Source organism: Alligator mississippiensis, chromosome 2 (assembly GCF_030867095.1).
Source record: "Alligator mississippiensis isolate rAllMis1 chromosome 2, rAllMis1, whole genome shotgun sequence".
In the NCBI taxonomy this organism is placed as follows: domain Eukaryota; kingdom Metazoa; phylum Chordata; order Crocodylia; family Alligatoridae; genus Alligator; species Alligator mississippiensis.
Genome location: NC_081825.1, coordinates 178440301 through 178467896, shown reverse-complemented (window position 1 = coordinate 178467896; position 27596 = coordinate 178440301).

Genomic DNA, 27596 nt, shown 5'->3' with positions numbered 1-27596 from the left:
ATACATCCATGATACCACTTGTTATTTATGCAGATAGGCATCAAGCCAGAGCTCATGAGCCTCCTTTAGAGAGCTGCAAGAGGGAGAGGAAGAGGGAGAAAGAAACGCAATAAATTATAAGGAAAAAAGATTGTCATCCTAAGGGCAGTCTTCAGTATGGGAAGTCTTCATTTTCCTGTGCTTGACTGCAGCCATAACATCCATGTCATTCATTTTAAAGTGTAATTCTATATACTTCTGATTACCTTTCCTATTTCCCTTTTTAAAAATATCACCACTCTTTTTTCAGGTCTTTCTTCTCTTTTTGCTCATCATTTTTTAGATATCTTTTACCCACCACATTTTCCATTAGGACATCTGAAGGATTTAATTGTATATTATAATATTGTCCTGATTCTTCTCTGCCTCATTCTTCACATATGCTAACAGGATATTTGTTCTGACTGCTGCTGTGCACTGAGCAAGAATGTATAGGTCTTTGAGCTAGCATAGCTAGAAACTGGATATTTCAAACTGCTTTTTGAATTGCTTATTATCTTGGAGAAGTCAAGACTAATACGATTCACTTACTGCTTCATTACTTTTTATTGGTTTCTCACATTGCTCTGTGATCCTGATTAAACTAAGCATACTTCAGCCACCAACAAACTTGGCTACCTAAGGGTGTCTTTACATGTGCTTTGGGGGTTGAGGTGGGAAACTTTAATTAGAGCAGCTCCAAAAGTCACTTTAAGTGCCCTCAGTGTCTCATGTATTCAGCATCCCACACTTCAAAATGGCAGTGGGGGCATATTAACTAAAGCTCATTCGATAAGCTTTAGTTAAAGCACCCCTGCAGCCATTATTAAGCATGGGGACACTGAATATCCAAGATGCAGAGGCTGCTAGAGCATGCTAATTAGCATGCTCCAGCAGACTTGATTAATGGAGTCTGCTGCAATACATTGTAATTACAGTGCATCAGAACAGCGTCCCTGCATGTTTACAGGCACCCTGGTTTCCCACAATTTAAGGTAACTACTAAGATATGAGCTAATGATTGATCTTGTGATCATATACTACATCCCCTTTCCCATAAGGGAATTTTCTTCATTTTCTCTACTTTATGATAAGGCATCAGCTTCTGATTAATGGCAGCACCTTTCTTATCATCCCCCAAACCTCAAAGTCCAGCTATTCCTTCCTAGAGATACAAACAGGACAATGGCTCAAGGATTAACCTGATGCTCTTCCTGTCAAAATGCCTTGTGTGTAACAAGAAATCTTCCTCTCAGGACAAAGGTGTGTTCTCTCTCGAGTCTATTTCACCCATGGTTTCTCTATTGATATTCTGAATGCAAAGGACAGAACACTGCCACTTGGTTGGGGAAGTACTGTAAAGTAGACACATGAGACCTAACTGAAATCAGCCAAGAAGCATCTTTCAGCTGAGAAGTAATGACTTTATGAGCGTGCTGTGCTTAGATTTTCTTGGTGACAAGAACACAAAAGGCTCCATATACAACTCCATATTCCCCTCAGCCTACCACTTCCATCTCATCTTCCCCCTCTTTCCTGCTATGCAATCCTCTTGTGAATTATTATACTGTGGTGTGGGCCCTAATCATCTATGAGCGTACTGAGCCTTTGAAATCAGTTCTTACCGCACAACGTCTGCCCAAGCAGTAAGTACCTGTAAGTACCTTACCTTACCTGTCCTTAAGAGGACAGGTACTTGGGAGGACAGGACAACCCCTGTCCTAAAACCTTACAAATACCATCAAAGCATGGCAAGTGATGTAAAGCTGGAGGATAACCCAAAGAGTTGGAATAGGGGTAGAGTAGCTACCAGGGGGGTGTCAGGGCCACCCCTGATCCTGTCATACAAGGGTAGGGGTCCCTTCCTACAAGCCCAGAACTGGACACAGTACTCCAGAGCCCCTGGTAGATATTAAGTTAATAGTGTGATGGGATGTAATCCGTGATACCATTGGGTGAATGCCATCCACTCCTAGTGACTTATTAGTATTTAGTTTACCAAGTTGTTCTAAAACTTCATTTGTTATCACTTCAATGTGATCCAGCTCTTCAGACTCATCTTCTAGAAAGAATTGATCTGGTATGGGAATTTTCCCAATATCTTCTTCAGTAAATACCAGTATAAAGAGTTTCTTTAGCTTCTCAGCTATGGCTTTATCATCCTTGAGTTCAGCCTTTACACCTTGATCATCTTAATAGTTCCCCCAATTCTCTACCTGGCTTCCTGCTTCTGATGTATTTTTAAATAATTTTTACCTTTAGAATCTTTTGCTAAACACTCCTCAAATTCTTTTTTGGCCTGTCTTATTTCACTTTTACACTGGACATGCCAGAATTTTTTGACTTTCCTGTTTTCCTCATTTGGACACACCTTCCTGCACCTGGAGAATCAGTGATTCAGGAGTGGATGACAACAAATGGCTCAATGCTATGACCTCTCAGCTTTCCAGAGCAGTATTGTATGTTGAATGGTGGCATTAATTGGGTTGTTGGTGTATTCTTGGCAAACAAACCCAGTAACAGCGTCTGGTCTGTCATAATCCATAAATTCTCACCCATATAAATAGTTATGGAATTTCTTCACCCCAGAAGCTTCCTTGCTGATTTGAGCATAATTCCTCTCAGTCATACTCATAGCATGGGACTAGTAGGCAATTGGACTTTCATGGCTATCATACATCAGCTAAAAACATCACAAGCCACTCAAAGACAGAAAAGGAACACAGCATATTCCCACAAAGCCTTCTTTGCATGCACAACTGTCATCTGCCCTTTTTGAGGGGCTCCCAGTATCACCTTCTTCCAACATTGGTTCTTCTCACAGAAACTGTTGGTAGAAGATTTCTGTGAGCTGTGTGCCACTATTGAGCAGATGGGACTTCTGAAGCCCAACAGTCTCTTCTTCCTCCAGAGCTTCCTGTACATTCTCCTACTCAAGGCTGGATCACCCTCTGGTACTTTAGGATTTCCCTGGTACCTTTCCTCATCTCAGCAGTGCTGATGGCAATCTCTCTGGTAAAGTTCATAATCCAATGCATATGGCTAATGGCCAGTCTTTCCCTGCCATTTCCTCGGAGCAGTGTACAATTCTACATCTCAACCTGATGGCTCTCCTATGGCCCTTTCTTACATCTTGTGTTCCAGTCACACTGTCAGAGTGGGTCCTGTAACAACACTTAAGTCAGTGTAGTGGCATCTCTTAGTCCTAAGAAAAGTGAATGCCACCTTCCAGTGATGAGACAGAGGTAACTGTTCAGTGTGAAGGCAGTGGAACAAAAATGTTCTGAGCTGTTATGATTTGTATGGTGTATTTAGTACTGTGGTATTGAAATCTTTTGATGATTATAGCCCATTCATTACCATGTCACTTGTGAAATCAACTCATAAAGTATAAAGTGGATTCTCCTGGTGTAAGCACTTTGCATTGGTGTCAATATCACACAAACTCTACAGCATTCATTTTGTATCTAAGCACAGACAGAGCTCCCCAAATTTCTGAGAATTCAGTGACCATATTAAATTAAACTACAGCTGGTGAGTAAGTGCTACCAAATTTATCTGACCAAATTTATAGGGGGCATTTACATGGGACACTACATTGCCGTAGCAACACACTACGGTGACATAGCATCCATGGGGTTCTACACGTGGCTAGCAGCTACTTTGCCATAGTGACGCACTCCCCCATTATAGCACACCACTATGGCGAAGAAGCTGCTAAAAATAACTGTGCAGAGTGTGCACAGCACAGTATGGATTGTTACTGAGCCGTGATTTACTACTTCCTAAAGGAAGTACTAAATCACAGTGCAGTAATTTTGCCATAGTAACACATGTAAATGCATCCATACAAAACTAAATCTGATTGTCTAAAACATGGAAATGCCCTTCTGCTGTCATTGGCCAGGGGACCACTCTCAACAAGTGGTCATTGTGGGAGAAGGAGGCAATGACAGCACCATGAAAGAAGAGCCTCCATGACAGAACATGTTAAAAATGGACATCACCTATACCTTGTATTTTTATTTTCTCAGTGGTTCCATTACATTCTACCTATACATTCTACCTATTCTAGGTGTATAATATCATTTTCCAGTACGATTTGGGGCACTTCTCAGTGTTCAGCAAGCCCAAATGGAATCATCTGGGTCAAAGTTTTGTAAGAGGTTTTTTTGGGAGGTGTATCTGACTCAGGGAGTGTTCCCTTTGGGTAGAATGAAAAATGGAAAGGGGGGGGCATTCCCTTGGGGCCAGAAAATATCTTTCTGAGGGACTGTAGATTGAATACAGTCTGAATACATCAGGGAGATGAACAAAATGGAATTTTCAGACAGGAGAGCAGACTAGATCCTTTGAGTGGTTTGTTCTGGTTGCACTGATTTGTGGATCCCCTGGTCTCTCTTCCTACAAGAGGCTATGAGCCAACTAATAGAATCACTGGTACAACCAGCACCACGCTAAAACAAATTGCTTCCTCAAGGACCTTGATGATGACATACATTCTTTCATGTTCACTGTGGAGAAGAACCTCTCTGTGGAGGTGAAAATGGGAGACCACTGGGAACAGCTTGACTTAGAGAGAGACCCTAAAGTTAGAATGTTATTGATGGTTAGATGAAAATAACTAATACCTGACACATCAGAGAAATGGAAACAAATGCATAATAGATATATTGGAAATAGTGTAGTGGGTAAATGAACATACTATTTAAAATCTCACTTGCTTCAGGAAGAAACAGAGAAATGAGAGAAAGAGAAAAAGAAACAAGAGGCTAAAGGAGGGGGAGAAAGACACCTGGAAACCTCAGGTTGTCAAGCAGTGGTACTTCTATTCAAGACAGAACCTATTTCATTTTAGGAACCCACATTGCAGTTACTAAGTCACATAACTACCCCTTTGATCACTTACACACGATTTGCAGTCCTGTTGCAGGTGCAGGGTAGAGGTACAAGCAGCCACATTGCTACTGATCATGTTTAGTTAGCTGTGCTCTGGCTGGACAGATACATGGTTCCATACATACATATCTGGGTGTTAGTCTACAATTGTAGCCTAGCAAAAAACAGGAACCTTGAAATTGCATCTTTCTTGGTTCTAAGCACAATGCTGTAACCACTAAACTACAAGTTAGGCACTGACAAGAACCATTTTGAGCCCTCCTGTTGAGTTAAGCCATTGCATTTTTTCGCATAATATTCATTGGATTAGGGAAAAAAGGGTGGAAAACATAGGGAACTCTCTACACCAGTGGAAGAAAAGTTCCTGGCAAAAAGCCAACCTTCTTATGTGCCATCCAGAGTGCAAGATACTGTGCATTCTTACTAGCTATGTAGATACTCCTGCTGTGTGGATGCACACTGCACGTGGAACAGGATTGTAAACTATGTTCAGTGGCAAAAATGACACTTAAATTGGGGTCTGTAAAGGACTGGGGTATGGGCAGTCTCAATAGGTCAACTGTATTTCATGGCCACAAGCCAGAGATCACAAGCTAGGAGTTCAAAGTCATGAGTTCAAATCTTGTTATTTAACCAGAGTCAGGTTTCTAATCAGGTGTTCCAAGCAAATTGGAGGAATGGAGAGGTGGTCTGCTACCCACAGAGCTTTCTACTACTTACTTTGACCGTATAAAAGCTAGTTTGGGTGGGCCTCTTCCTGGGGTATGACTTAGCCTGAATCCATGATTTCTGAGATGGGGGTTGGCAGAATACTTGACTTGAGGGGAACAGGAACACCTACTATTGATGAGGTTAAACCTCTCCTTGTCACTCAGGTTCATAGCCTTGGAGTGTCCCTGGATCCTTTGCTGCATCTAGATCTTCAGGTGGCTAGGAGCACCTTTCACCAATTTTATTTGGTGAGAAGACTGCAACATTTTCTTTCAGATTCAGATCTGTTCATTATCATCCAGACATTCATAACCTTAAGGATAGACTACTGCAGTGCTCCATAGGGGGGGTTGCCCTTAAAAACTGTCTGAAAGAAGCTGCAGGTGGTACAGAACCTGGGAACATGTTTTCTGATGTTCAACTGTAGATGTGGATCACCAAGAGAACATAACTCCAATCCTCCAGCATCTGCACTGGCTCCTACAGCTTTCCAAGTGCGGCTCAAGGTGTTGGTTTTTACTTATAAGGTTCTAAACCAGGGGCAGGCAAAATACAGCCCACAGGCCGGATCTGGCCTGCCAGGCCACTCTATCCTCTATCCAGCCCGTGGAGCCCCTAAAAATTTAGCAAATTAGTATTTATTTGCCCAGCTCCCTGTCAAAGCTGGGTGGAGCCAGGGGCAGTAGGACCCAGAGGGAGCCCTCAGCAGGCTTGCAGGCTTGAGCAGCCCAGCCCCACCCACCCCCAGCCAGTTCCCTGCTTCCCTGCTCCAGCACCACTTGGCTGTGGCTCCTCGGTATATCTCCAGAACATGGAGCATGGGACCGCGTTGGTAGGGGTGTGTATGTGTGTGTGCACATGTCGGCAGGCACAGGGGCAGAGAATGTTGTATGTGAGTGTCTGCAGGCACAGGGCAGAGTGTGTGTGTGTGTGTGTGTGTTCATAGGGTGAGTCCCCCATGCACACTCATCCATACACATGCACCTATGCCTCCCCTTGCACTGCCATACACAAACCCCAGTCACCCTCACCCCATACCCACCCACACCCCACGTATCCACACACCCACAGCCCCCACAAACCTATAAGTAACCCGCACAATATACCAGAATAAGGTTTCATTTTAAGCTATTGTGCAGTCACCTCTGCATACACTACACAAACACATGTAAATCAGGACAAAAATATTTTTTAAAATCAAATTAATGAATGTTCTAGATGATCTTGGTTGTACCACTGCCCTCTGACAGAAAAGGACTTGGGTTGGCCTCCCAGCCACCTGATAGCCTGTGGTCTCACCTGCCTTTCCCTGTTCTTGCAAAGGTTAAAGATCTTCAGCAAGGCTGGAATAGGGATGGCTAATATTGGATCTCTGTGCAACGGTCTCTCAGGTCTAACCTGCCTGCCTGGCAGACCCTCTTGGGCCTGGCTTGCCCACCTAGCAACATCTCATGCCTGGCCCTCCCACACACTTTCTCCCAGGTCCTGGCTTGCCTGCAGGGCTTACCTACATGTGGCTCTACAGCTGACTGATGTTTCCACTAGCAGAGCTCCTATCTCTATGCTTCCTCCCTCATTGCTTGGCTTCTGTAGTCAGGGTTCTTATATACTCCCTGGGGGATGCGTGACTTTCACCCTGGGCTGGCATTTTTAAAACTATAGAGCCTCTTTATATGTATTAGGGCCAGGGGTTCCCTAATATAAGGTTCTTCATACCTATGGGACAGCCTTCTCTCTTATAGCCCATCGCAACCTTTAAAGTCATCCAAGAGCAAACTCCTCCAGGTACCATCAGTATATCAAGTCTGCTTGTGGAAATGCATAGGAAATCATTCTTGGCAGTTGTTCCTCAGCTCTGGAAGTCCCTCCCTCTTGAGGCCCACTGGAGTCCAAGCCTGGACATGTTTCAGAAGTGCTGTAAGACCTTCCTGTTTGGGTAGGCAGTTTTTTTTAACAAACAAAACTAGGCCAACATGTTGCTTAGTGGCTCTTTTATGTTGATATTCTAGCTCCCTTTTTTAACTAGTGGTTGTCTCCTTGTTGCGCACATCTCATGTCACCTGCTCTATAGTATTCTGTTCTCTTAATGTAAGCCACCCTGAGCCTTTGTAGGGAGGGGAAGCATATAAATCATATAATAAAAACTTCCAGCTGGGGACTGAGACTTCATGATCATTACAATAATTATATAGGATGTTAGCAGGAGTGCTCCATTATAATTTATCCTTTATGTCCAAATACGGGAGACAGGTTGGGCTTGAACTGCTCCTCTCTCCTCTCCTTTATGTCAGCTTCAATAAAAAATATGCATTTTCTGGAAAAGCAAAAAACTGCAGAAGCATTTTTCTGTCCTTTCTTTTACCTCTCCCCATCACAGTATGCTTCTGTGTTTAATTCTCCACAAGGAGTGTGATTTGAATATAATTTCAATAGAAAAACTTTTATATTCATGTGGAATTAATCCTTAGCAGTAGAGACCAGGGCGTGTGTAGTCAGCATAGGTGACCTGTAGGATAAAGACAGGGATCAGGAGTTAAGTACTCAAAGCAAGAACCAAAGTTAGGAGTGCTGAACCAAAGTCAGAATTTGCAAAGCAGAAATTAGAGTAAGGTGAGCAGGCGAAGAGCATAATGTTATGGTCCTTTACTCAAAGTACTTCTGTTGTCTGCTCTGAGATTATAAAATCCTATGTGGGTAGGGCCCTTTTCCTGTAACCCTGAGGTATGACTCAGCCAAGTCCCAGATCACTTCCAGCTATGGTCTAGGGATGAATCCTCTTCAGCTTGACCCGGGCTCATTAAAGTCATGTGCACATTGTATTTCTATTCTTCAGAATGCTTATGTAGCTTCTCATGCTAATAAGGGCATCTGAATTTGAACTGGGTAAAGGTGGTAACTTCCTTTCCAGTGCTTGAGGTAGCATTGGAAAATGAATTCCTGGGTGGTTCTAGGCCTGCTGATATGTCACGCTCCCTTCTCACTTCACACCTTGGGATGAAAAAGAAGTTCCTGCCTTACAACCACCAGCACAAGTACTTCTTCATCAGTGAATATCTCTGCTTCCCCAAGGGACATCCACCAAGCACTTGCCACAGATTCCTCAATTTAGTTCCTCCCAATTGAGAAAGAGGCAACTTCCCCTCCCTTGGCCTGCTGAAAAAGTGATCACAGTGTGTGGGTATCAGGATAAAATATGCAGAATCCTTTTCCCTCATCGTATCCTTTTACTCTTTGCATGCTGTCACTGCTTTTCTTACCCTGGCAAAAAGCTACATTTCTCTCCTTCTGAGTCACTCTTCTGGTCAGATTCTATTTTTCATTTTAAACAAAGAGAATCAAAGGTATAAGTACATAAACACAATCTCAGGGTATGTCTGAGATTTTCCAATTTGTCAGAGTGGTCTAGACAATTTGGAGGATCGGACAAAAAAGAAATCTCATGAGGTTCAACAAGAACAAGTGCAAAATCCTGCAATTAGAATGGAATAACCCCATGCACCACTACAGGCTTGGGACCAACTGGATAAGCAGCAGTTCTACAGAGAAGGACCTGGGGCTTACAGTGGACAATAAACTGGATATGAGCCAACAGTGTGCCCTCGGTGCCAAGAAGGCTAACATCATATTGGGCTACATTAGTAGGAGCATTGCCAACAGATCAAAGGAAGTAATTATTCCCCTCTATTCTGCACTGGTGAGGCTACAAACACCTGGAGTCGTGTGTTCAGTTTTGGGCCCCCTACTACAGAAAGGATGTGGACAAATTGGAGAGAGTCCAGTGGAAGACAGTGAAAATGGTTAGGGAGCTAGGGCACATGATTTCTGAGGAGAGACTGAGGGAACTGTGCTTATTTAGTGTGGAGAAGAGAAGACTGAAGGGGAATTTAATAACAGCCTCTAACTACCTGAAGGATGTTTCCAAAGAGGATACAGCTAGACTGTTCTCAGTGGTGGCAGATGACAGAACAAGGAGCAACGGTCTCAAGTTCCAGCAAGGGAAGTTTAGATTAGATATTTAGGGGAAAAACACTTTTTCACTAGGAGGATGGTGAAGCTCTGGAATGGGTTGTCTAGAGGGGTGGTGGAATTTCCATCCATGGAGGTTTTTAAGGCCTGGCTCAACAAAGCCCTAGCTGGAATGATCTAGTTGGGAATGGTCCTGCTTTGAGCTGTGGGTTGAACCTGAGGTCCCTTAAACTCTAATTTGAAAAGGCTGAAATAACTAATGTTATTTTGTCTGGGGAAGAGAGGACTCAGAGGGAGGGGGGCGGGATTTGACAGCAGATTTCAAATACCAAAAAATAAAGTAAAGATGGAAATAGACTTTGCTCTATGACTAGGGAACAGGAACCAGAACAATGGCTTCAAGCTTCAGCAGGGAAAATTTAGGTTGGAGATCAGGATGAAATTTCTGACTATGAGGGTGGTCAAACACTGGAATAAAGTACCTAGAGGCATTATGGAATCTCCACCATTAGAAGTTTTTAAGAGCAGCTTGGATAGATACTTGGCAGTGATGTTTTAGTCAGGGATGGCCCTGCCTTGAACAGGGAGCTAGACTAGAAGACCTCATGAGGTTCCTTTCAGCTCTGCTTTCCTATGATCCTGTCACAGATTCTCCAGGGCAGCACTTGCTTGAAACCCCAAGCTTTATGTAGTCTCCTGGAGTAACCCCTGAAGCCAGACTCTCTGTAGCTTTGAAAGTGGATAAGACTCTAGAAGCTTTGCTGAGATGTGGCTTTTTGGTCCCTTTCCCTTTGGTTTTCCAAGGAGAAGATACCTAATTAGAGACCACAATTAGGTCTCTAGTTAAGTGGCTTAAGTCTTGGAGCAGGGCTTTGAAACTTAAAGGGGACTAAGTGAAGTTGCATGAAGTAAAGCTCTTCTTGAAGGAAAATGACAAGTTTTGGTTGACAGAAGTACAGTGGGCCACAATACCCAAGGCAACTCCCAGAAAAAGAGCCCTGGCTGTTCTCTCTCAAGATTCTCAGTTCCCTCTTCTCCTCTATCTGTTTTTCCCCATTTTTGTGTAGGGGATTCTTCTTTCCAAACTTTTATTTTTGGACTGAACTTCTATGCAGTGTGTCCCTGGCACCATTAATGTGTCAACATATGTCAATTGTTTTATGGGTTGCTTAACAGCCCTTCCACCCCTAGTACAGTGCTTCAGCAGATCCTCATAGGTCTGCTTCAAAACACAATTAACATGTTCTTTCTCCATGTACAAGCTGGTCAGTATAATTGAGGCACACAGCATCACTGTAACAAATGTATTTAACACCAAAATATTACCAACATCACCATAGTGTGGCTCCTTTCTGGAAAGATTTTGTCTCTTTGAGGGTCCTATAGGGGAAAAAAAACCAAAACTCAGGAGATGGTTCAGGGCTTTTCCAATGAGAAGCTGATGCATGGCTGGTGAGTGGTCATTTCACCCAAGCATGTCTTCCACAGTCTCTCTCTCAATCTGTCACACAGGTTTCTATCCTATACACTTATGAGTTTCCTCGGGTTTGCTGACTTAGAACTGTTGAAAACGGTTTTGAAAGCATGCTGGTAGGGTAACAGGAGCCCTTTGGTCCCCATTACTAAGAAGGAATGGAAAGAGAGTAAGAACCCTGTAAGGGGGACAGCACAGACTGGGAGGTTGTGTCCACACATGTAGGCATGTGCCTTTGCAGCGGCTCAAATAGGAGCAACACAAATTTGTGATGGAGAGTTTTGCCTTGGTGCACGTGCCTGAACATGCACTTTGGTATGGGACAAGTTGTGCCACTTGGGGCAAGAACCCCTGCCCAGCTCTTCCTGGATCTGCAGATAGGGGGAGCTGAAGGCTGGGGCGAGCACTCGTGCTGGCAGGAGGGGGTGGGGTCCTTTGCTACATGCCACTGCCTGCCCTCCGGGAGGGGCCCACCATACTGCACCACACCCCAGCTTCTGCACCCCTGTTCCGGCCTGCTGCCCAGCCCACAGCCAAGCCACAGTCCAGGAACAGCCTGGGGAGGGAGCCTGTACTGCCTGTGGGGCCCTCCCCCAACATCACTGCCTGAGCCAAAAGGTGCCTTGCCTGCTACAGCTGCCATGGCAGGCCACCCCCCACCTGTACCTCCACTTTCACCTGAAGCACACCCTGAGTGGCTGAACTGGATGGCTGCTACCACCGCTGCTGCTGTCACTGCTACCATCTGTTCTACTGCTGCCCCCTCTCAGCAGAGAGGTAGATTCCCTGCTGCCCCACCTTCCACCAATCAACACAACACCTGCACTGGATTACTCCCTAATTGACTGATTGCTCCTGCCCTCCCCCACAGCTGCCTCACTGCATCTGATCCTGCTTTGTTTTTCTTGCCTATTGCTCTGCTGCTGAGTGCCTGGCTGGAGGTCTGAGGGGCTCCTGGACTGATCTTCAACAAACAGCCTCTCCACTGCTCCAGCCATCATTTACCTCTGCCTCAGCAGCCTTCCCTGTGTGTTTTTGCCCTTGTGTGGTAAGTCCTATGGTCCACTCCCCCTGCCCTGGTCTTTGTTGTGTGGCTGAGTAATCCAGCTTGAGTCTCCCGAGCCCTTGTGTGTGTGTTCCCCCTCATTCACCAAGCATAGCTCTCCCAGTTTTTTTCCTGTGGGGCTGTATCTCAGTGAGCTTCATCCCCCTTCCTCCACCCTCACATTTCCCCCATAACCCCAGCCTGCCCCTATTAGTTCCACCAGCCCAACTGTATATTTTGGTTTTCTTCATTTACCTCATGTGAAGCAATGGCAGAGCAGGAACATTCGGGGGGGGACAGATGCCCCTAGAGAGCTTCCTGCAGTGCCCACTATGGGGACAGATCCCAGCCAAACCCCCAATGGGATGCATGCCCTTTTAGCCCCCACCCTGGAGGCAGAGTCCAAACGACCTCCTCCAGGGATGAAAAAGCCTGAGACCTCTGCTACAAGGGCAGGCGAGACTCCGGCAGGATCCCAGCAGGGCCAGGTGGTCTCCCCTGGCCAGGTCCCTCCCAGAGGGGTTCCCAATCCCCCATCAGATTCTAAGGGAAAGGGCAGTGGGAAGGGCTCCTTTTCATCCTCCTCCACAGCTGTGGGTGGGAAGGGCAAGGGCCCCACCCCCAAGCCTAATCTACCAGCACCTGAAGGGACCAGGTGCACCACACCAACCAGCACACCCACTCAGCCTGTCCCTGGCCCTAGTCCTGGCCCTACGAATGCATCCCTGCAGCAGGGGAACTACAGCTATGCATGGGCGGCTACAGGGCCTGGACCCTCCACCACTGGCCCTTATAGCTCGAGAAGAGGGGCCCCCTTTCTCGCACTCACCCACAGGCATGGGATGAAATGCCAACTGCCCAAGTGGGAGAACCTACATTTTGAGACCTGGGTGTAAGCCCTGGTTCAGGGAGTGGGAGCCCCCAAGATTGTGGTGGCCTCCAACTTTCATGGCAAGGGGTTTTTTTTCCTTGCCTCGGAGGCTGCTGTGCAAAAGCCAGTGGAGAGGGGACTCATGGTGTAGGGCAAGTACATACCCCTGAAGCCCCTAGAAGAGCTGGGGACCCTGATTTGGGGCTGACCCCTTGGCTCCCTGACCTGATTCTGATTTGATCTCCTGGATACTTGATGTGGCTAGCACACTAATCCTGCACTCTATCCCACCCTCTGGATCTCTGATGACTCAGTTCTCCAGACAGATCTTCTGTGTCCTGTCTTCCCTACACTTAAACACTCCCCTTGTATCTTGGCTACTTCTTCCTGGGTGATGCCAATACCTGGCTGCCCATAGCCCAGCACACACTGGCATGCAGCATGTTTCAATATCTGGCCTATTCTTTGTGGATAATGCAGCTCCTGGCTGTTCTTTGCTCATTTCAGTTCTTCAGAGATGTGAAGTCATTGCAGGATGGCAACTTTAACATTCTTGTAATCCTGGGCTTCCTCATTTAACAGCACTTGATAGGACACCTGAGGTTCCTCAATTAATGGTGTTCTCAGTCAGGCCACCCATGTAGCTCTATCCCACCATGCTGTTTCCTTTGCTCTTTCAAAAGTTTCTATGAATGTCTCAGGGTTGTAATATTTTCTAATTTTTTTCAGGTGTAAAATCTCTTAAAGTAGTACCCGGCTTCTCTCCCATTTCCTGGAGCTCTTGAAATGACAGGGATGGATAACTGCTCAATCACTGTCTGCTTCCAAGTGCCCAAAGTCATCTTGCTCCTCCTTTTGTTGCATTCTGTGCTTCAGTAGTTTCTCCATGTAACAGTATGGGCCCTGAGGACAGCTGTGGCTCCCACTGAGGGCACCCTATCCCTGCCTGTTCTCCGAGTCCTCCTCATACCCCCATTTCTGTCTCACATGTCACTCTTTGATATTCTTTCTTATATTGATTAGGAAGCTGCCCTTTGAGGCCTAATAGATATATATATATCTATATATATATATATAGAGAGAGAGAGAGAGAGAGAGAGAGAGAGGCCTAATATATATATATATATATATATAGATATATTTACTTTTAGAAATTGGCTTGTAAGTTGAGTAAATATTGCATTAGAACAACGTCTAGAGGGAATGGCAAGGGTTATTTGGTTTCTAAAAGTCTGTTTGTGACAAAGTTTCATGTTCCCAGCCTTCGAGGGAGACACTGTGTCTGCAGTGTCTGCCTAACAGACAAGTAGACACATACATCCTGGGAAACTGAGAACATGCAACAAGGTGTTCCATAAAAAGAGATAAGGAAACTGCAGAATTAGCATTGGGTCACAGTGAACAGCTGCAAAACTCTTTGGATTTCTGGTTTTGGTGGATGGACCAAATTAGGAGGCTGGGGATGTCCAAATTAAGGTACCAGTTAATGACCAAATTAAGATGCATGCATATGGTATGTTTGATAAACAAAGGGATATGATGATGACAGAAGAGAACATGAACAGGGACGAGGGAGTGAAATGTACTCTGTCCAAGTTTGCAGATGACACAAAACTATGGGGAGATGTAGACACGCCGGAGGGCGGGGAACAGCTGCAAGCAGATCTGGTTGGACAAGTGGGCAGAAAACAATAGAATGCAGTTCAACAAGGAGAAATGCAAAGTGCTGCACCTAGGGAGGAAAAATGTCCAGCACACCTACAGCCTAGGGAATGACCTGCTGGGTGGCACGGAAGTGGAAAGAGATCTTGGAGTCCTAGTGGACTCCAAGATGAACATGAGTCGGCAGTGTGACGAAGCCATCAAAAAAGCCAATGGCACCTTATCGTGCATCAGCAGATGCATGACAAATAGGTCCAAGGAGGTGATACTTCCCCTCTATCGGGCGCTGGTCAGACCGCAGTTGGAGTACTGCGTGCAATTCTGGGTGCTGCAATTCAAGAGGGATGCGGATAACCTGGAGAGGGTCCAGAGAAGGGCCACTCGTATGGTTAAGGGCCTGCAGACCAAGCCCTACGAGGAGAGACTAGAGAAACTGGACCTTTTCAGCCTCCGCAAGAGAAGGTTGAGAGGCGACCTTGTGGCCGCCTATAAGTTCATCACAGGGGCACAGAAGGGAATTGGTGAGTATTTATTCACCAAGGCGCCCCCGGGGGTTACAAGAAATAATGGCCACAAGCTAGCAGAGAGCAGATTTAGATTGGACATTAGGAAGAACTTCTTCACAGTTCGAGTGGCCAGGGTCTGGAACGGGCTCCCAAGGGAGGTGGTGCTCTCTCCTACCCTGGGGGTCTTCAAGAGGAGGTTAGATGAGCACCTAGCTGGGGTCATCTAGACCCAGCTTTCTTTCCTGCTTATGCAGGGGGTGGGACTCGATGGTCTATTGAGGTCCCTTCCGATCCTAACATCTATGAATCTATGAATCTATGAACAGTATGATGAACACAGGGAAACCTATTAACAGTACCCAGAAATGAAGAGTCATCCAGAGAAAAAGAATACAAAAGGTGGGATTTTCACAGCAGTGGAGATGTGGGGAATCCCAAGGCCACAGTAAGAGAAGGGCACACCACTAACCCATCTCACACACCCTGTTAGGTAGTGGAGGTGGGCATCATCCCTCAAGCTTCAGGACTGCTGGCATCTGACATTCAATCAAAGAGACACAGGGTGGTGCTTGTGAACTGGCCAGTGTACCATCCCTGTGTAAATTCCTGGGACTGATAGATAAGTAGAAAAGGGGGTGCTATTTTGTTTGCTTTGCCTGCATTACTCCTATGTGCTATCACTGTATATCAATAAAATCTGCCTACTATCAAATGGAAGAAGTTGTGGTTGGTCCAAGGGTTTATATCCACCAAGAACAAGGTATAATGACTGGGTCATAAATCTAGTGCCAACACCCATGGATCCCCCTGGAGTGATCTCCCTGGTGCCAACTCAACCAAGCTGTGGTGCCTGGGCCCTTTGTCTGCTAACAGAACCTTGCTCATTCCCTGCTGGCAGCTCATGTGCCCAAGTAGAACTGTTCATTTCCTTCTGACACTACTCCAGCTCTGTGGTCACAACTCATGACCCTAGTAGCCCTAATTAAACTTTAAGGGTGCTCCAGCCTCCCATATAACTATGCCCATGCCTCATAGATGTCACTCTGTTGTCATCCACTTTCCTGTGCAGGCTTCAGCCTTCTTGGCCCCAGCCCACTACTTAATCTGGCTACAAGCCTCTTGCCTGGACCCAATAACCCAGCCATGTTTCTCTGCCTCAGTCTCTCCCTCTGTCTGTTTCATAGGTCAGGCTCTGGCCCCCTCAGTCATGGTCTTCCCCTGTCTCTCTCCATCTCGGGGCGTAGGCATTGGACCTCTCAGTCACAGTCTGCCCTGTCTCTTTTGTCTTGGAGCACAGGCTCTGGTCCTCTTGGCTGCAGCCTGCACCTGTCTCACCATGTTGGAGTGCAGGCTTTGCCCCTCTTGGTTTCAGCACACCCTTGGTCCTTTGGCCCCTTCCTGGTTTTAGCCCCTCTTGGGCTCCAGCACCACTGGCTAAGACTTTAACCCTCTTAGCTTTGCCCCAGTCTCATGTGTCACTGCCCCTTTTATGGATCAAAACCCTGAGTGCCTCTCAGGCACCATTGCATAACCTCCTAATTATCCCTGCACCCACCACCCAGTCCTCCAGTTTAAAACTAAAACAGAAATGCAAACAATCTCTTCAAAGTGAAACACTGAACCACCCTTCTTCTGGGTCACCAATGCAGCTGCCAAAGCTATCTTCTCTCCCCACTTACTGGCTCTGTCAGCCCCTAAGAGTACCTGACCTGGTCTTCAGTTTCCTCTCCTTGCCAGCCTGAGCTGGCAGGACCTCTTTTCTGTGCGGGCCGGGAGCGATCCGGGGCCCTTTTTGTGCACCGCGGGCTGTGGCCAGCAGCCCGGGCACACTGGATCGGAGAAAACAGGCGACACGCTAGAATTAGGCACGGACGCGTAGTGGTTGATTCAAGATTGTTTACTTACACCAAAGATGGTCGCGGTGTAGGCTGGACAGTTTTCCAGGCACAGCTCTGATTAAATCCTCGTTTGAGGACTACGACAAGCTCGGGTCTCTCCCACCGAGTGGTTGAGGCTCCGCGGATCCTTTTGCTCGCAGGGAAAGGGATACGTCGAGGAATGCAAACGGCAACGGGGAGAGGCTAGAGGCTGATCAGACCTTTGCTGCCTGCTTGAAATGCGTTGGGTCCAATAGGCTCCACAGCGCTTAGAGATCTTCACACAGCGTGTGACCTCTTTTCCTCACAGCATTTAGGGCTTCATTGGCCTTGGCTTCAGGAACTCAGGCTTATATCACCTGGTCTCCTCCTCTTCCGGTTAGGTGTTCTCTCAGCTTCAAGACCAGCCTATTGCTTTTTCTCTGACTAAGCTGCAGTTGCTCCCTTGCTGCTTTCCCAGGGCTCTGCCCTATTGTCCTATTACCATGCAGTAAGTACTTGGGGCACTTGTACACATGATGAAAATTGTCCTTTTTCCAATACAGATGTGTCACGCTCTTCATATATGGGTTTGTTTGGGGTTTTTTTGCAATTTAAATTTTGGGGGATTTGAAATAAACCACATCCTGATGTATTTTACTTTGCACTGACACAAATTAATACGAAGCATCCATTGATCTCTTGTGTGCATGGTGATTCACTGAATAACATGTAAATGAGCCCTTTTGTCCACCAGATTCCAATGCAATTTTTGTGTAGTGACCCCCTTTGGCCACTAGATGTCACTTCAATTTGCAGATAGGAGACAAAGGCTATACCTGCAATTTTTAGGGATTTGTGTGTAACTTGGTTTTTGGACACCAGGTGTAGCAGTCCAGCCATCCCAACATGAATCAATCTTTTGCTCACCTGCAAGGACACTCATACGCGCACCACCCCCCCATGGCACTGGCCAGGGCGACCGTGACAACATCACCCCATAACCTGCCCCTGGTTACATCAAGAAATTAAGAACCGCTTGGGTGCCTAACGGGGGTGACCTGGAGTGCTTTCATTTGCCCTTCAGAGCAAATGGCACCTACCCATTTACAGGGCTGCAGCCTGTAGCCTCCAGGCATCATACTTTTTTTTTTCCTTCTGCTGCCACACGGGTCATGAGTGCATGAGCTCACACCACAGTCATCATGTCTTGCTTTTATTGACAGTAATGATGTTAGGGTCTGTCTTATATCACTTGGTCTAATGCTCAAAAATACAGGGAGTGTTTGTGTAAGTTGTGCATCCTGTTATGAGTTTCAGTGCACTATTAAGTACAGTGTTGAGCTTTTCAGTTTGACAATTTCTAGACCATAGAGGGGAGGAAACTATTCTGCTGGGGCACATACCATTATAAACGGGGAGATTCTGAGCACTTCCAAGTTGTTACCCCATGTCATGCTGGCTAAGCATCTTAAAGCAGCTACCTGTGCAGATACTTTACTGCTGACCTGAATGTGATGTATATAGGTATGGGAACAGTCTAATGTGACTTCTAGGTAGGTTGGGGTATGCTCATGGGGGAGGATGTGGTTGTCTTCCCTGATATTCAGCAGGCTCATGGTTTGGTTATTGTCCAGGTGGAAGAGTGATGATACTGATTAATGATGCTGAAATTAAGAGCCATTCATGGAGATGGTCAGTGATTAGTTCCATGTCAGTACTCAGTGGGCATGTCTACACAAGTTGCTACATTCCTGTAGCAATGTGCTACTTAGCTATGGCAGTGTAGCATCACCAGGCACAAACCATGATTCCACAGCTGTGTCGCTGTAGTAATATGCTCCCTCGCTACAGTGTATTGGTACAGCGATGTAGTGGCAAAAATAATGGCTGGCATGGCACAGCAACAATGGCAGCATAGGGGGCGTGTAGATGCACACAGTGTCTTTTCCAGTTTTGTCATGTGTATTCCTTGGGCTACTATGGTGACATTGTCAGTATGCATGTATCACTTGGATGTTGTATGCAGGAAGCCCGAGGAATATACATTGAAAAGTATTGTTGCTAGCACTGACTCTTGGGGAACTCTGTTCTTCAGAGTTCATTCTCTGCTTTTTTCTCCTTGTCTAGTAGTGAGTTTAAATGATCTCTTGAAGATCATGTTCATGATAAAAGTGTATACATAGCTTCTGGTCAGGTATCATAGAGTGCAGTTTATATTTGAGGCCCTGATGCCATACAGTGTCATAGGCAGCTGTGAGGTTGATAAAGGCTGTGACTGGTTTTTGCCTCATTTTAAATATTCTATTCCATCTCAGAGGAAAGGCAGCAAGAGGGCACAGCAGCCCCCCCTGGCTCTCCAGGGACCTAGCAGACCTCCTGAGGCTAAAAAGAAAGGCCTACAAAGGATGGAGGATGGGAGTCACCTCCAAGGAGGATTATTCTGCACTGGTCCGGTCCTGTAGGGAGCATACCAGGAAAGCCAAGGCTGCAGTTGAATTCCAACTAGCTTTGAGCACCAGGGACAATAAAAAGTCCTTTTTCAGATATGTGGGGAGCCGAAGGAAAAGCAGGGGCAACGTCGGACCCCTGCTGAACCAGATGGGGCAACTGACAACTGACGCCCAGGAAAAAAACAACCTATTAAATAGGTACTTTGCGTCGGTCTTTCATCAGTCCCATGGGACGCCCATGCCCGCTACAGGACAGGGAAGTCCGGGTGAGGGTGATCCCCTGCCCTCCATTAATGCTGACTTCGTGAAGGAACATCTTGAGAAGCTGGATACCTTCAAGTCAGCCGGCCCTGACAATCTTCACCCCAGGGTACTCAAGGAGCTGGCGAGCATCATAGCCCAGCCTCTAGCACGGATCTTTGAAAACTCTTGGCGCTCTGGTGTAGTGCCCGAAGACTGGAAGAAGGCCAATGTGGTGCCTATCTTCAAGAAAGGGAGGAAAGTGGATCCGGCTAACTATAGGCCCATCAGCCTGACTTCTATCCCGGGGAAGATCTTAGAAAAGTTTATTAAAGAGCCCATCCTTAATGGACTGGACGACGCCAACATCTTAAGGGATAGCCAGCATGGGTTTGTTGTGGGTAGGTCTTGCTTGACCAATCTCATTTCCTTCTACGATCAGGTGACCTATCACCTGGACAAGGGAGAAGAGATTGATGTCCTATATCTTGACTTCAAAAAAGCCTTCGATCTGGTTTCCCATGATCACCTCTTGGAGAAACTGGCCAATTGTCGCCTTGGGTCCTCCACGATCCACTGGCTGGAAAATTGGCTCCGGGGTCGGACCCAGAGGGTAGTAATTGATGGAAGTCACTCATCGTGGTGTCCTGTGACCAGTGGGGTCCCCCAAGGCTCTGTGCTTGGACCCATACTGTTCAACATCTTCATTAATGATGTGGACACTGGAGTCAGAAGAGGACTGGCCAAGTTTGCCGATGACACCAAACTTTGGGGCAAAGCATCCACACCAGAAGACAGGCGGGTGATCCAGGCTGACCTGGACAGGCTCAGCAAGTGGGCGGACAAGAATCTGATGGTGTTCAACGCCGATAAATGCAAGGTTCTCCACCTTGGGAAGAAAAACCCGCAGCATCCTTATAGGCTCGGCAGTGCTATGTTGGCTAGCACTATGGAAGAAAGAGACTTGGGGATCATCATTGACCACAAGATGAACATGAGCCTGCAGTGTGATGCTGCGGCTAGTAAAGCAACCAAAACGCTGGCTTGCATCCATAGATGCTTCTCAAGCAAATGGACATCATTCTCCCCCTGTACTCAGCCTTAGTGAGGCCGCAGCTGGAGTACTGCATCCAGTTTTGGGCTCCACAATTCAAAAAGGATGTGGAGAAGCTTGAGAGAGTCCAGAGAAGAGCCATGCGCATGATCAGAGGTCAGGGAAGCAGACCCTACGATGGCAGGCTGAGAGCCCTGGGGCTCTTTAGCCTGGAAAAGCGCAGGCTCAGGGGTGATCTGATGGCCACCTACAAGTTTATCAGGGGTGACCACCAGTATCTGGGGGAATGTTTGTTCACCAGAGCGCCCCAAGGGATGACAACTAGGTTGAATGGTCATAAACTACTACAAGACCGTTTCAGGCTGGACATAAGGAAGAATTTCTTTACTGTCCGAGCCCCCAAGGTCTGGAACAGCCTGCCACCGGAGGTGGTTCAAGCGCCTACATTGAACACCTTCAAGAGCAAACTGGATGCTTATCTTGCTGGGATCCTATGACCCCAGCTGACTTCCTGCCCTTTGGGCAGGGGGCTGGACTCGATGATCTTCTGACATCCCTTCCAGACCTAATGTCTTTGAAATCTATGAAATCTGCTTTCTACGTCCGATGTAAGTATTGTAACTGAGGTTGAATAAAGTGCCCAAGTGATTGGGTCAAGGAACAGCATCATTCTCAGAAGTTATGATTCATTCTGGGTACTTAGCAAGTTAGCATTTCAAACTTTATTGATCATAGACTTGTAGGCTTACTTTTCACTCGGTGCATCTACATGAGATGTTTATGGTGAAGCTAACTAATTAGCTGCAGTAAAATGTCAGTTGGCACATCTACAGATGCATTAAGGTGCTTTAGTTATGCACATTAAATCTAGTACCTCTCGGCACTTTTACATGTGCTCCAAGTATGTGTGTGTATGGGGGGAAGTGGTGAGGGGGAGGGCAGCGCTTTAATTAGAGCAGCTCCAAGAGGTACTCTAATTAAAGCACTGCAATGTCTCATGTATCAGCATTCCTGCACTTAAAAATGGTGGCAGGGACACTTGAGCTAAAGCTCATTTGATGAACTTTATTTCATGCAGCCCCGCTGCCATTTTTAACCATGGGGACACTGATCCGTTAGACACAGGAGGCTGCTGGAGTAAGGTAATTACCACATTCCCACAGATTCAGCTAATCAAGTCTGCTCCAACACGCTGTAATTACAGTGGGTACATCTACACATCCATTTTTTCTGGCCCAAATTTACTGTGGTGTAAGCTAGTCTGGAGCAAGGGTTTTTGGGCAGGCATCTAGACATGTGGGGATTAGGGATCATATTTGCACCCAGTTCCCTGAAGCCCTGAAATGGGCCCCTGCCACCACTGGGGGTCATTCTAGGCTCCCTCTGGGTGCTAGTCCAGGGGCTGGCAGGGAGCACCAGTTCAGGAGACATCTGCCTCCTGGACCCAGGGGGCTGCCTGCTACCAAGAGGGGACAATGTCCCCCTGACCTGACAGCAAGGAGCTACTGGCCCCAGCTCATGGATCACGGGCATGGGGATTGGAAAGAGCTGCAGGGGAGGGTCAGGTCCCAGCCCTCTGCCCAGATCTGCTGGTGGAGCAACTAGCAGCTACTTTGCTTCCAGCTGCCCCACTGGTGGATTGTGGCAGGGGGCTGGAACCTACCCCACCTCTGCAGCTCTTTCTAAGCCCTGTGCCTTGATCTCTCAATCAGGGCAAGGGGCTGGGACCTGCACCTGATCAGCAGAGTTCCCAACTAGCCCCAGGTTTTGCTGGGAAGTCTGCATGGGCAGCCTGGAGCTGCCCGGGGACTGGCCAAAACAGGACATGCCCCAGCCAGCTCCATCTGGGAATAGTCCCAGTCAGGGGCAGGTCCCAGCCAGTTCCAGGCTTGGTGAGGAACTGTCCGCATGCGAGGAGCTCCCAGCCCCTGCTCCATGATTGCAATTGTGATCATGGAGTGGCGGCTGGGGACCTTGTTCCCATTCCCCACTCCCTGATATTGTTCCCACCCAGGCATGAAGGGCAGGGGCTGGGGAAATTTTCCCCCACCCAACTCCATGAGTGCAGAGCTGGGGTGGGAAACAAGTTTCCCTGCTGCAGACCCTGCCTGAGCCCCATGATCACAGGGCTTGGGCTGAGAGACCCTTGTCTTTCAACCTGAGCTCCGTTGTTATGGGGCTTGGGCTGGAATATAGAGGTGTCCAAACCCCTCACTCCCTGATTGTAATGGTGGAGCAGGGGCTGGGAGCCACCTGTTGCTGGTGGCAGGGGGACATAGTCCCATCCCAGGTTCCTGTGATGGAACCCACCCTGCAGCAGGCAGCTCCCAGGGACAGGGAGATGGATGCTCCTTGCCTAAGGGAGAGAAGGCTCAGATGGACACTTTAAGGAGCCCCAGAAGGGGACTGAGTTTTGTTGTGGTTTTCCCTTTGCTCCTGGTTTGTTTAGACAGCAGGACTGTGGGGCACAACTTTGAGTAAAGACTGTGTCCATTAGTCTGAGATTTAGGAAAAACTTTATCTTGAGATTTTGCCTTTCTTTTGTAATGGATACCTGATGGACTGGAAGTCTCTGTAAGGCCATGTAACAGGGTGTCCCTGTATCCTGCCTGAGAGACTTCCCACAAGGACAACCAGTGCCACAGGTGCAATTATCCAAAAGCCTGCTGAGATGGTGCAAGTTATTAAACAGAGTGGTTAGAAAGGATTCTGCGCCTGTGGGGGTAGAAGCCTGGGAGAGGAGTAGCCCAGAATCTGAGGCAGCTGGGCTGAAAGAGTTAGAGAATGAGAAGCCAAACAAGCAGTGGCCCAGACAGGAAACCTGTGGATAAAACCAACACCAAAAGAACCCACCAGGTAGTAAGAACTCACCTATTTCAGGAAAGGGTAAAACACCTCCCGAATTAACTTTTTTTCCAACAAGGCTTGGCAGGTTCATGGGATTGGGAGGACTATGAACAGAGCAGGGTGGCAGGATGAACTGTGATGAGCATAGAAACCCCCTTCCCCTTCCCCATCCCTCTCCCCACCCCCCGGGTCCTGTCATAGGAACCACCCACTTAAAAAGAAACCCCAGCAAGGAGGTGAGGTGCTATTCATCACCACACGGCCAGAAAAGCTTGAGCACTATTAGGGACAAGAATGAAGGATATAATTACCACTGAGAACCAGTCTCTACCTCAGGAACAACAGCAGAACAGGGGATGTCAGGAAAAACAGTAGGAGCAGTTGGGAGCAGTGGCAGCAATGGTGGGAAAGATCAAGTGATTAGGCATGGCCCAGTGAAAGAAAAGAAGTAATCCCACTCCAATATACATGATAAGGAGGTGGGGGTTGGGAGGAAAAGAACATTAGAGACTCAGCACAAAGCCTGCTCTGAGGGGAGATCTGTGCACTTTAAGGGACACCTAGATAATAACCATCAGCAGAGATGGTTATGGTATGTGAACAGATTTGGTATGGCACCTAGAGAGCAAGAGCTACTACCGTCAGTGTTCAGAAGGTCAGCTATCTCCCCTGAAGTTATCTGGGACTTAGCAAGCTGATACACTTGGGTCCATCGTTGCAGTTGATAACTTGAACTTCAGAGTGGGGTGAAGAAAATGAAGGAGGTAATGACTTTTGCAGTCACTGGGAAGTGGGCTGACATTGGTGTACAATGGTGTACAACTGCAAGTGCCACAGTTTCTGCTGCCACTAGTTCTGAAAACATTTCTGCTAGAAAAGTATAGCCAATGTCCATCGCTAGGCAAGATATACCAATAGTAAGACATTTCGAAGATGAAAAAGATGCGGAAGGCAGTGAAGATTCCACACCCCCACTACCAGAAAGAACACCAGAGTCATTTGTCCTAGCAAATGAACAGAACACGTCTTTGCCCATGCCAGTTACACTTGCACAATCTGCTGATTGGAATATACTGCATGATCCACGTCTCTCTGAACAAACAGTATCTTCAGGCTTGAGACCAGCTGGGCATGTAAAACTTGATCTTCCAGAAATGGGCAACAAAACACCAACAGGTATTATACCTCAGATTTTTTCTTTTCGAGTTCTCTTTTACTTGTAGGTCAAATATGCTAAAAACATACAGATACTTTGATAGTCTTCTAATCCCCTGGCAGAAGAAAGGAGCAGGAACAGTGATATTTTAACAAGCCATAGAAGCATTGCCAACAGAGGCAATGCTTAACAGAGAGTTTTTGTTTGGCAAGTTAGCATGCATAAAAATATAGGGACAGCCAGTTCCCTGTAATAGCTTCCAAGGAGTAAATAACAGTATTGCAAATGCCCAATGTCCTAAGGGGCAATGGAAAAGGTCTGGAACCAAGAGAACAGCCAATTGACGTAAGCAAAAGTAATAGGGACCCAGGAGCATGTGCCAGCTATAGAAGCTAAATGGATGAGGGCAGCAATGTTAATGGAAGGTTCAGAATTAGTATTGCACCAGAACGTTGTGCAGAGTCAAGCTGCAGCATGCCTATACTATGGAAGACTCAACAACCCAAGCTGGACTGTCAGGGTAAAAGCTAGAAGAAATACAGCCAGTATTCCTCCCCTCTACTCCCCACCCTGGTAAGCTTGAGAGAAGGGGAAGAGAGGATGTAAGAGAACCTGTGCTAGTTTCAAATGGGAGGGAGCATGGAGAAAGACAGGGAAGGAGGAACGCTGTCAGCTGTCTGTGAAAAGCTCCACCCTGCTCAGTTGTTCAAAAAACATGGACATCGTTCTGACAAGAGGCAGAACTTTTATTCAACAGAAGAACAGAAATGTGGAAATGGGTAAACAAGGAAACAAACGTAATGAAATAAACAAAAGTAACGTGTTGTGTTTTTTTTAAAACCAGTTAGCCTTTTTCAGTTTTCCATGAAATCCATTACTCCCCTGAAAATACAAATGCAGAACAGGCCATGCATGGCCTTAACTCATGTATGCAGCATGTCCCATGGTGATGACAGCCGCTACTGGTGGGTTCTGAAAGTTCTTGGATGGGTTTACTGGGGTACACAGGTCCTTACAGTTGTAAGAGAATTCATTCCTCAATGCTAGCCTTGAATGTATGTGGCAAGCACAAAATGTCTGGCATATTTGTCATGCAGGGCTATTAATAAGTAGAGGTGGACAGAGAGGCAGCTGGGAGATGCTGCCTGAAGCAAGAAGGGGGGGGTGCGGGGCAGGTAGAGGCATGGCCAGGCCACCTGGTATGGTGTGGGAGTCCCTGCCCAGAGTGTGGGGTGCCATAAGTGTTAGGGTTGTGTGAAGCTTTGGTCCCTGATTTGATTTGGCAGAGATTTGGCCCAATTCGGTGGCCAAATCTCCAAATCCAACTCGAATCAGAGGACCCTTTAATCTCTCTGAATTGAATTGGAACTCTCTGAATCAATTTGGAAAGATTCGGCGATTTGGACATAGGCACAGCTTTAAATGTTTTTTGTGCATACCTCTAGGTAGGAGGTGGCTCGTGAATGCTGCAATGCTGGGGCATATGGCATGTCCCACGAAAGTGCAGGGGGCTCCCCAGCACACTCAGCAGCAGAGCCAGAAGTGGACCAGAAGCACCCCCACGCCCTCCTGCCTTGGTGACTGGTGCCTCCTAGGTCTGGGGGGGGGACACTCGGGGTCCCCCCACAACTGATCGCCAAGCCAGGGGAGGGCTTGGGGTGCCTTCCCTCCCCACCCCCACCCCCCCCCCGCATGCTCCTTGGTGGACCCAGAAGTGGACCGGAAGTACCTCTGGGTTCACCGCCGAGCACATGGAGGACCCCCCCAGGACTCCTGTGGGATGCTTCATCCACCCCAGCATTGCAGCATTCACAAGCCACGCTGGTACCTCGAGGTATGTAGAAAAAACATTTAAAGCTGTGTCTGTGTCCGAATCTCTGGTTCTCCAAATCAGCATCGAATCTTCAGATTCATATTTGTCTGAATTGAATCAGGGACAGTGATCGGAATCAACGTCCCTGATTTGGGCCTAATCCAAATCCAAATCAACTAGGGCCCACTTTGCTCACCCCTAGTAAGTATCCCCTCCTCCACCTCCTCTCTTCAGCTCATTCTGGGGCCAGACTCACTCCATTGCTGCCTGCATGATCTATAGCCACCACACTCCGGCCCAGTTGTCACTGAGACCAGCTGGTGTCCCTCACTGTCCTCCTGCTGCCCACAGCATGGCCCAGCCCAAAGCCACACTCAGATTAATGATGCTGCTGTGGTGTGCAGCACTAGTCCTCTCTGCCACACCACAGCCCCAGCCAGAGGCATAGGACAACATTTGGTACCCAGCCGCTGCTTATGCTTCCACATGAAGTGTACTGCATGCACATCATGCTGGAGGCCATCCCTACCATGTCCCTGAAGACTATCATCCTGTGAGTCTGCATGTGGCTGGGTGGGGTGGGTGGGGTGGAGAACATCTGGAAGCCCCCTCCAGCAAGGCCTGAGAAGACAGGGGGCTGCAGGTTGGGAGTAAGGGGCACTGGCAGGGCCAGAGGGCTCTGGCTTTGGAGAGAGGGGCAGCAGCAGGGGCAGGGGCAGGGCATCAGCATATCAGGGCTACTCAGTGCCATAAAGCAGTGGGGGGACAGCTGCAGTTGCACCTGCATTCTAGTGAGTGAAGGAAGCAGTGGGAGCTTTGATTTTCCATGAAAAAAAAAAGCAAATGCCAAAATATATAGGTATTTAGAATTTACTTTATTTTAATGATTGAGACACTGGTAGGCTTCCAAATTGCTTTAAAATTGTAAATATGTCAATAAAACACTTTGTACACCTGATTCCTATATATATAGTGGTGTTTTATTTTAATCATGGAAAAACGTGGATTTGGGGGGTTTTAATCAG